Below are 8,580 nucleotides of genomic sequence, written 5' to 3' on the forward strand. Positions count from 1 at the left end.
AAACAATTCTTAATCTTTTACCTTGGAAATATGATGTTCACGTTCGAACAAAAATAGTTGGACAAAGGAAGGTGCAATAATAATGACACAATTCTTGGTATGTTACACATGGCACTACATGTTTGTGAGACTGACAAAACTAAAACATAGTTGTAGGACCACAACACCATAAAAGTGTGCACATTTTTCATCTTACGAAAGTGAATGATTGGACCCTATTGTAGTTGTGTTTGTAGTTTTCTTGGCAACTTCTCTTCCTCAAATGTATTGTCTTCACTGAAAAGTACTACTCTTTGATCGTGGGCCAGCACTGCAGGTAGCAGCAACCTTTCTCAGTGCAAATAAATCATTGTTCTTGTTAGACACTCCTATAATTGAATTCATCGGAAAATCTTGGACGGAATTAGGACGAATTCTTGAGTTCAACTAAACTCATTGTTTTTCGCTCTAATTATGTATATATATGCAAAAAGATAAAATATATACATATTACTCATTTGAACCCATGACTCTAGATTTTGAATTCGTTGTTGCAAGTAGATATCTGGATATTGGAGAGGGGGGTGGGGAGAGTCGGAGTGTCGGACCCCTAGCTTTGCTTGTACTCCCAATTATTTGGAAATGCATTTATGATCACTTCTGTCATTTTTTAGCCATCATTACGAGGTGTGAGATGGTGACAAGACACAAAGAAACAAGACATTTGTTTTGCTGTGATGATTATGAAAATCTTTATGAGCTTTGCCTCTGCAGCCTCACAAGACTTGGGTATTGCCATGGCATTTGCAGTAGTTGGTGTGGCCTTGCTTTATTAATGATAATCCGACATGTTTTTCTATTTTATATTCAACACTAGTTAATTTGCCGCGCTTCGCGCGATCGTAAAACATCTCATTAAATCTATGAAATAATAATTTCATAATACTATTAGATTACAAAAAGATATTTAAAACTCATTATTTTTCATTAACGTCCCTTACCGTGAACTCAACATTGACCAAAAAAGGAAATTGATCTATCACATTACAAATACTAACTCACACTATCTTGATCACACCAACCTTTGTTGGCCCTTTCTTATTTTCTGCACTTATCTTTTGTTTAATTAATACTAATATATTGTAGTAGTAATTAATAGCTATATGAGTACTCAAACGATTTAGCAAAGACGTATTGACTTGAAACCAAGTACAATCAATTTACTCTTTTCACATAGATTGTCACTATAAGTTCTTTAAAACTCATTTTATAATTCATAGAACATAACTTGATGTGAGTAAATTTTTATCTAAAAGTAACATATAAATATTTAATACTACATTTTGTATACAAAACTTCAAAGTACATGAATAATATTAAAAGAACTTTATATATTATCAGGTATACTATAAATAATATATATTAGAGAAAACATGTTTCATCTAAACATATTATAGATTATTTTAGAAGAGAATCAAATTCACGTAAATAGGGAGTATATCAAATGTTCATGTTGGACTTATATAAAGCTCTTACTCTAGATACATTACAGGTTATTTTGTGATTGGCTCGTGCATTTTTTTCATAATTTCTTCAAAGAGCCAAAAACTGTCAAGAGAATGTAGTTTCGTTACCTAAGAGAGAAGAAAAAATAGTGAACAAACGAGAACAAATTTCAAATACAATGAGTAGATATAAAAGGGAAAAAAGAAGAAGCAAAAGGACCTTTCATCATGCAAGCTTGAGGACTTATTCGAGGATTTATCTTGCAAGCTTGAGAACTCTTCACATTCCGTTTGGTATCAACCAAAATAAATTCCTATAATGTGTTGAGGAATGCTAAATAACAGAAGTAACATTTCCCAACTAGAACATGAAAGTACAAGGGGAGGGGTGAATTGTATATTTTTAATCTTAGTCTCTATTAGTTGACCGGTTTTTCAATGAGTTGACTAGATGCAATAACCTAACAGTTATAATAGCAGAATATAAAATACAGAAAGTAAGTGCAGGAATTAAAGACACCAAAATTTTATACTGGTTCGGATTCAATGTGAATCCTAGTCCAGTACCCTTGGGTTGCAAGGGAGTTCTCTTTAGTAAATGCGTTTCTTCGAATACAATGGAAATGACGTGATAGCTCAGTTCCTATAACACTCGTCTCTTTTAATACAATGCCTCACCAGTGTTGTTCTCTCTTTTTTACTCTAACTTGTTACACAACAGGTCTTAGAGAACTACAATGTTTGTTTGCAGTAGACTGTAGAACAAAGAGAGGATTTTTGGTTCGATCAAAGTATATTTTGTCTAAGGCTTGATGCTGAGTATAAATACTTTGGTGAAGGCCGTTTGCTGACGAGAATTGACAACCCAAGAGATTTGATCCTTGGTAAGAGATTGATCCTTTCCAAGAATAAGATTGCTTGCCGTTGCTCTTCCTTGATGAGAGGAAATTGACAGCTTTCCTTCTATAGATGTCGATGATGAGGGTTTACTCCTTGATTGTTGGTCCTTACGAAATTAGCAGCTCAGCTAATCTTCTTACAGAATCTTCGATGCTTTTTGACTGCTTCAATCTGCCGGATTGAATGTGCTGGCCTTTATTGATGCCTTAAGTTTAGGCTTGCTTGATTCTTTCCATCGCAGCTGTCCATGATTTCGCAATCTTTGCTGATTGATTTCTTTCCTTAAGCATCTAGATTGACTTCAACAATCTCGTAGTAGCTCCTTGATTCCTTGATCTTCTCTAATTGATTTCCTGCACATATATATTATTTGCATCATTAAAATTAGATCTAACAATCTCCCCCTTTTTGATGATGCCAAAATAATATATATGTATAAACAATAGTTGACTTCCCTGTGTTTTACTCCCCCTCAATGTATGCAGTTGACAGGTTCATGGTACTCTCACTCAGTTCATGCAGTTGACTAGTCTATGGTTGGAGTCGACTCCTGCCGTGGAGGATGCTACTTTTGCCACAGTTGACTATACCTGTACAGATACAACATATACTCTTCTCCCCCTTTTTGGCATCAGCAAAGAGGGAACAACCCAAGAACTAAACAGAATATATAGCATTAAACAGTAGAGTTATAGTCCAAACAGAAACACCTAAAACAAAATAAAAACATAAATTGTCCAATGGCTGAGATAACAGCCAGCACAACAAAAAAAATTGTCTTAAGCAACCACATTAACGATGCAGAAAATAGGTAAGAGTGTTGCAGATGGCCTCCTTCAATTGTTCAAAGCTAGCATTGGCTGAGATGCTCACTCCATCCAACCTATCATGAATCTCCCTGAAAGCTTTGACAGCATTCTCCCTAACTTTGAGAACAACAACTCTTATCTTTGACATATCAGACCCTGTTTCCTTGGAGATGGCATGAATGTCACCAACAGTAGACTGAGTGGCTAAGAGGAGATTTTTGATTTCAAAGAGTTGAGTGTCAATGGCACGAAGTTTTTCACCAAGATCAGGATCACCAGGGCTGAGATAAGAGGCAGAGGGTTTAGGTTTGGGCTCTATAGGAGCATGCTTTACATCACTTTCGTGCTTCTTAACCTAGGAGCCCTTCACACTCACATATCCCATACTTGCAAAGGCTTTAGAATTGTAAGATTTTGAAATAGTGATAAAGGGATAGTCGGACAGGGAAATTTGATGAGCTTCCAGGATGTGAGTGATGGCCATGCCATAGGGTAGACTGGTGGGATCTTCAGCACTTTCAATCATGAAATTAATGACCTAGGAGGATAACTTGACTTTGAGTTTGGTCACAAGGCAGTATACTAAGAAAGTGTCTCTTTGAGAGAAGGTTGAAAAGGAACCAGTGCGGGGAAGCAGAGTAGTTGCTACAATGTGAGCCAGGACTCGAGTTTCGAAACTAACATCACTGGGACCTAACTAGTTGGGAAGGGAGTCAGAGGGACACTCAGCAATACATTGTTTAGCTTGGTCAAAGGAAATTTCAAAATCATCGGGCCAGGTATTTTTGAAAAGCATAGGAAAACCAGAACATCTACACTGAAAGAGTGAATCAAACAGAGCACAATCAAGAACAATGCGCTTACCTAACACTAAGGATTCCAACCTATCAGGTTTACTAGAGCGGAGATTGGCATAAAACATCGTTACCAGGGGTTCATAGACTTTAGGCGGAGGAATAGAGAATAACTTAGCCCACCCTTGATAAACAAAGAGATTTTTTACCTTACAATTTAGGGCTTCCATATTGTCGAGGTCGACTACCCTTCCATGAGCAATGGGCTTGTCCTTCAGAGCAATGAAGAAATCCCTATTTGGAGAATCCCAAAAATTCAGGTCAGATTCTAGAGAGCCAGAAAGATCAATCTTGGATTTCTTTGGGGTAGAAGAAACAAGGGGGTTTTCCATAGGTCGTTTTCCTAGGGCTTTTTCTCCTAAGATTTGAGAGTGATCAGACAAATCTCCCTGTGAAGAAGCGAAACCCTCAGACACTATTAGAAAATGGCTATTTTGCGACTGCCAAAACGGTCGCAATGCAGTCAGAAAATGCTAATTTTCGACTACATTTCGATCGAAATATCGTAGTCGCAAAATAGCTGGTCAGAAAAGGTTAGCGACCGAACCGGTCCGTAATTTGCGACTACAACAGTCGAAAAATCAAAAAAGAAAAACGACCAATAAATGATGCCAACTGTCCGACTGATGAAGTCACAAATAATTTAATTTAAATTTAAATTTTAAATTAACTTTTCCACTACTTCGATCGCAAACGGTATATATAATAATAAATTTTATTCATTCTTTCCCACCGTAGTGGTCGCAAATAATATAAAGTATTTTTATTTTATTTAAGTTTTCCTACTAGTGTGGTCGCAAAACTAATAAATTTTGACGCACTTTGCGACTACCGCGGTCAGAAAACTGAGAACTTTTTGACAATTCTTGCTGTTTCAAAGCACTACCACCTGCCAATTTAAATATACATGAACTAAACAATTAATCCAACATGCTAATCAACCAATTAATCCACTATTTCAACTAATCAAATCCATAAAATTCAAACAATTGTATAAAAATATTTGTAATTAAACATCCAAACACAAGTTAAATATTGAAGCACCATTCAATCTAGTCTAAAACATTACATTCAATGTCAAGTTTAAACATTATTAAGTCTAAACATCCAACCACAACAAAAAATAATGTCTCAAACATCACAACCACAACAAACTACAACTCATCATTTCTGGCATCCTCTCCATTCAAAGGATCAAATGGACGTTTGCTCATAAATTTCTCCACTAGACTCTGCAATTTGTTAAAATTTGCGCGATCTTCTTTCCGTTCCTCCTTCAAATCTTCAATTTCTTTTCGTAATGCTTCCACCTCTTCGTGATTCTACGAATAACTAGCCTCACCAGACAACAATGTCGTAGAACGATCTACAGAATATTATGATCCATGATCGTAAGTTCTACTTTTCTTTGCGCCATCAACCACCTGCATCCATATTGAAGCTACATCATTGAGTGTCACTTGGATTGAGCTACCATCCTCGGTATCGGGTTGACTTTCCTCGAAACGTTTTTGATAGGCTTCCTGGAATTAAAATGTTAAGCATTAAATTAGGTTATACTAATAGTATGAAGCAACAATGTTATACTATCAGAAAGAAAAGCAGACTAGGAAGAAATATACAATAAGCCTTCTGAGTGTACTGGACAATCAGCCTAGTCGAATAAAAATGTGCAATTATATGTTTCCTTCACCACATCCACTACATGGGAACAAATATAAACCTCTTAGAAGCTTAGTTTGCCCTGTGAAAGATTCGATCCAAATATTGTACAACAACATCAAAACTCAAAAAGACCATCATCTTGAGTAGAACTAATTTTTTAAAACTAAAAAAAACTAACTAAAGGAAGTAAAGAACCTGCTGTAATTTAATATGAGAGATTAAAGAACAAATTCTCACGGATGCATTGTAAGAAATAAACATTGTATTAAAGGGTTCAATAAGGGCATGCAGTATGATTTTCAAGACGTTGAAATGAGCTTTTAAGATTGAAAGCATGAGGGAATCACCAAATATGGCTTTTATTTGTTCTTTTCACTCTGCCTCAGCTTCCTAGTATTCTCACTCAGCCATTCAATATCATTTCATTCTACATGGATACCAGAAATACAAGAAGCTCATAAAACAGAAAGGTTGTATACATGGAGAAACCTTAAACTTCCCTTTCAAACAAACAGATCAATTTGAACTAGCAAATACCCCTTATGAGAATTTCTCTCAAGATTCTACAACCATGACCACTATTAACTTAAGTTTTTCACATAGAATACAACAATACATTGGTTGTCACATATAATGTATCATTTCAAGTGGAAAGGTACAAAACCAATAATATACAAACAGTTCCTTAGTAAGATCTGAGTGAGAACAAACATGGCAGAGATTTCAACATGCGGCCTAGAAACGCTAGGAGTGGATGATGATGGAGATGAAGATGGAGCCATATATATTACTTAGTACTATGCCAAACAGTTTACTATAAAAAAAATTGATTCTTTCAACAACAAAAATATATTTTGTGGCCATCCTAGAATATTCTAACATCTTACATAAAATAGTTTTGCCTTACTTTTTTGCTTTTAAATCTCATCATATGTGATTCATTAATTCATATCAGTATATAATATCAAAGAGAATGTGCATCCTGACAGAAGCAGATATGTAATTACCCAAAATACTTTCCTGGAAGTAAGATGAGCAGGTAAAAGGACTGTACCATTATTATTAATAAAAATCATTTGGCCTACATATGAGGAGACTTGTGAGGTCATTACGTACCTAATCAAATTATTAATAAGTCTTTCTCCATCTCAAGATCATGGTTTTAACATCTTAATTAAAAGCTTTAAAGGGTTTGTTTAGCCACCCAAGACTTTTAGGATATTGTTATTAAGGAATGACATAAATTTGTGGTAATAATCAGATTTAATGAGTTATAGTTATTGGTAATCATGATAAGTTCCTTGAGACCTTATTCAAGTTAAGTTAAAGAGATAAGACACCTAGAAACATGATCTTTATTTAAATACAAAATCTAACCAGTGATCTTCATGGTTTCCGAACTATCATTTAATACTTATCATGACTTTTAATAGGTAAACCAAACCAACCTTTGGCCTGATAGATCTCTACAACAATAACAGAAAAATTAACATTCTTCACCGAACTAATTACTTTCAGACATCATACGAGCATTCTATCTAAGTCCTTCGCATAAATAGACTGTGTAAATTATAATTTAATTCAGAGGCAACAGACCCAAACTAAATTTTCCAGAAAATATTAGATTATTACCACAAATAAAAGCTTCTCAACCTACTACAAGATTAGCCATTTCTAGTTCCTCAACCTCAGCTTCTTAATTTTCATTTATGGCTCCAATAACTCAACCAACACCATTTTCCAACCTCATCAACAACAACAGCCAATCCAAATTTCAGATATGACAAGAGAAAGTGTCTATAAAATTTATTTTTCGGTTCTTAAATAGAAAGTGTGCATTTTCTCCGTTCGAATCTCGAGGTCTGCTATCACGCCAAAACTTCTGGAATAAAGGAGTGTATGTATAATATTTACTTTTCTTTATAGGTGTTAAAAAATATAGCTATAGAAATGAATAACTTCCGGATCTATCAAGCTCTTGAAACCTATTTTGTTATTTGAGCAGTAAAAAAGATAAATCTTCAAGAGTCAATTGGTCTTCTAGAGTCGAAAAAACTATCTAGGTAATAAATCTTCAAGGATAAACATTGCGATAATGCTAAACCCACAAAATATCTAGGTAGTAAAAAGAGAGAAAGAGGCAGAAACTAATCGAAAAGAGGACTGGAAGAGAAATTGGAGCAGAATTGGTCTTCAAGAGTAGAATAATAGGCTTGAAATTTCTGCCGTTAGCCGAAAATTGCCACCCGCCGCTTGCCTCCGTCAGCCGCACAGGTGGAGTTGAAGAGAAATCAAAGAATCAATCGATAACACTGGTGGAATGGAGAGAAATCGTAGAAGAAATTAAATATCGAGATATATATATATATATATATATAGAGAGAGGAAATTCGGAAAATACGGGTGAAATTGGGGAAAAGGGTTCAACTCTAAAATATTAGACTATACCTTTGTGACTACCACAGTCACAAACGCACTAAAATATTAATTCTTTTTATCTTTTTAATTTTTATTTTGCGACTGATATAGTCGCCTAATTGGTCAGCTATTATTGCCTTTTTATATTCTGACCGGATTAGTCGCAAAGCTAAAGGTGGGAGATTTCCCGCGCTGTTTTCCCATTACTTTTGTCAGAATACTAGTCGAATTTCCTTTTCTTTAAAAGCAATAAAAGTGCAATCTTTTTCCCACCACTGCAGTCGCAAAACTAGTCGCATTAGCAACTACTTCAATATCAGTTGCAAATTTCGATCGCAAATTAATGTTTTTCTAGTAGTGAGAGTGGTCGGACCCTAGGTCTACTTGTTCTGGGGGCATAGAAGGGGGTTTTGCTTTGGAGCAGGTACTTTTTCTGGTGGAAGCGAATGG

At 35.3% G+C, this 8,580-nt stretch overlaps 1 long non-coding RNA gene across 1 annotated transcript; it reads right to left on the reverse strand.

The window, feature by feature from the left end:
* Positions 1-5,056: 5,056 nt before the first annotated feature.
* Positions 5,057-8,151, reverse strand: LOC109237249. The gene is made up of 2 exons (XR_002069616.1): positions 5,670-8,151; positions 5,057-5,570 (listed from the first exon to the last, which is right to left on the reverse strand). It is a non-coding gene; the product is annotated as an uncharacterized LOC109237249 (long non-coding RNA).
* Between the last annotated feature and the right edge of the window lie 429 nt (positions 8,152-8,580).

Source organism: Nicotiana attenuata, unplaced genomic scaffold (genome assembly GCF_001879085.1).
Source record: "Nicotiana attenuata strain UT unplaced genomic scaffold, NIATTr2, whole genome shotgun sequence".
Lineage (NCBI taxonomy): Eukaryota > Viridiplantae > Streptophyta > Magnoliopsida > Solanales > Solanaceae > Nicotiana > Nicotiana attenuata.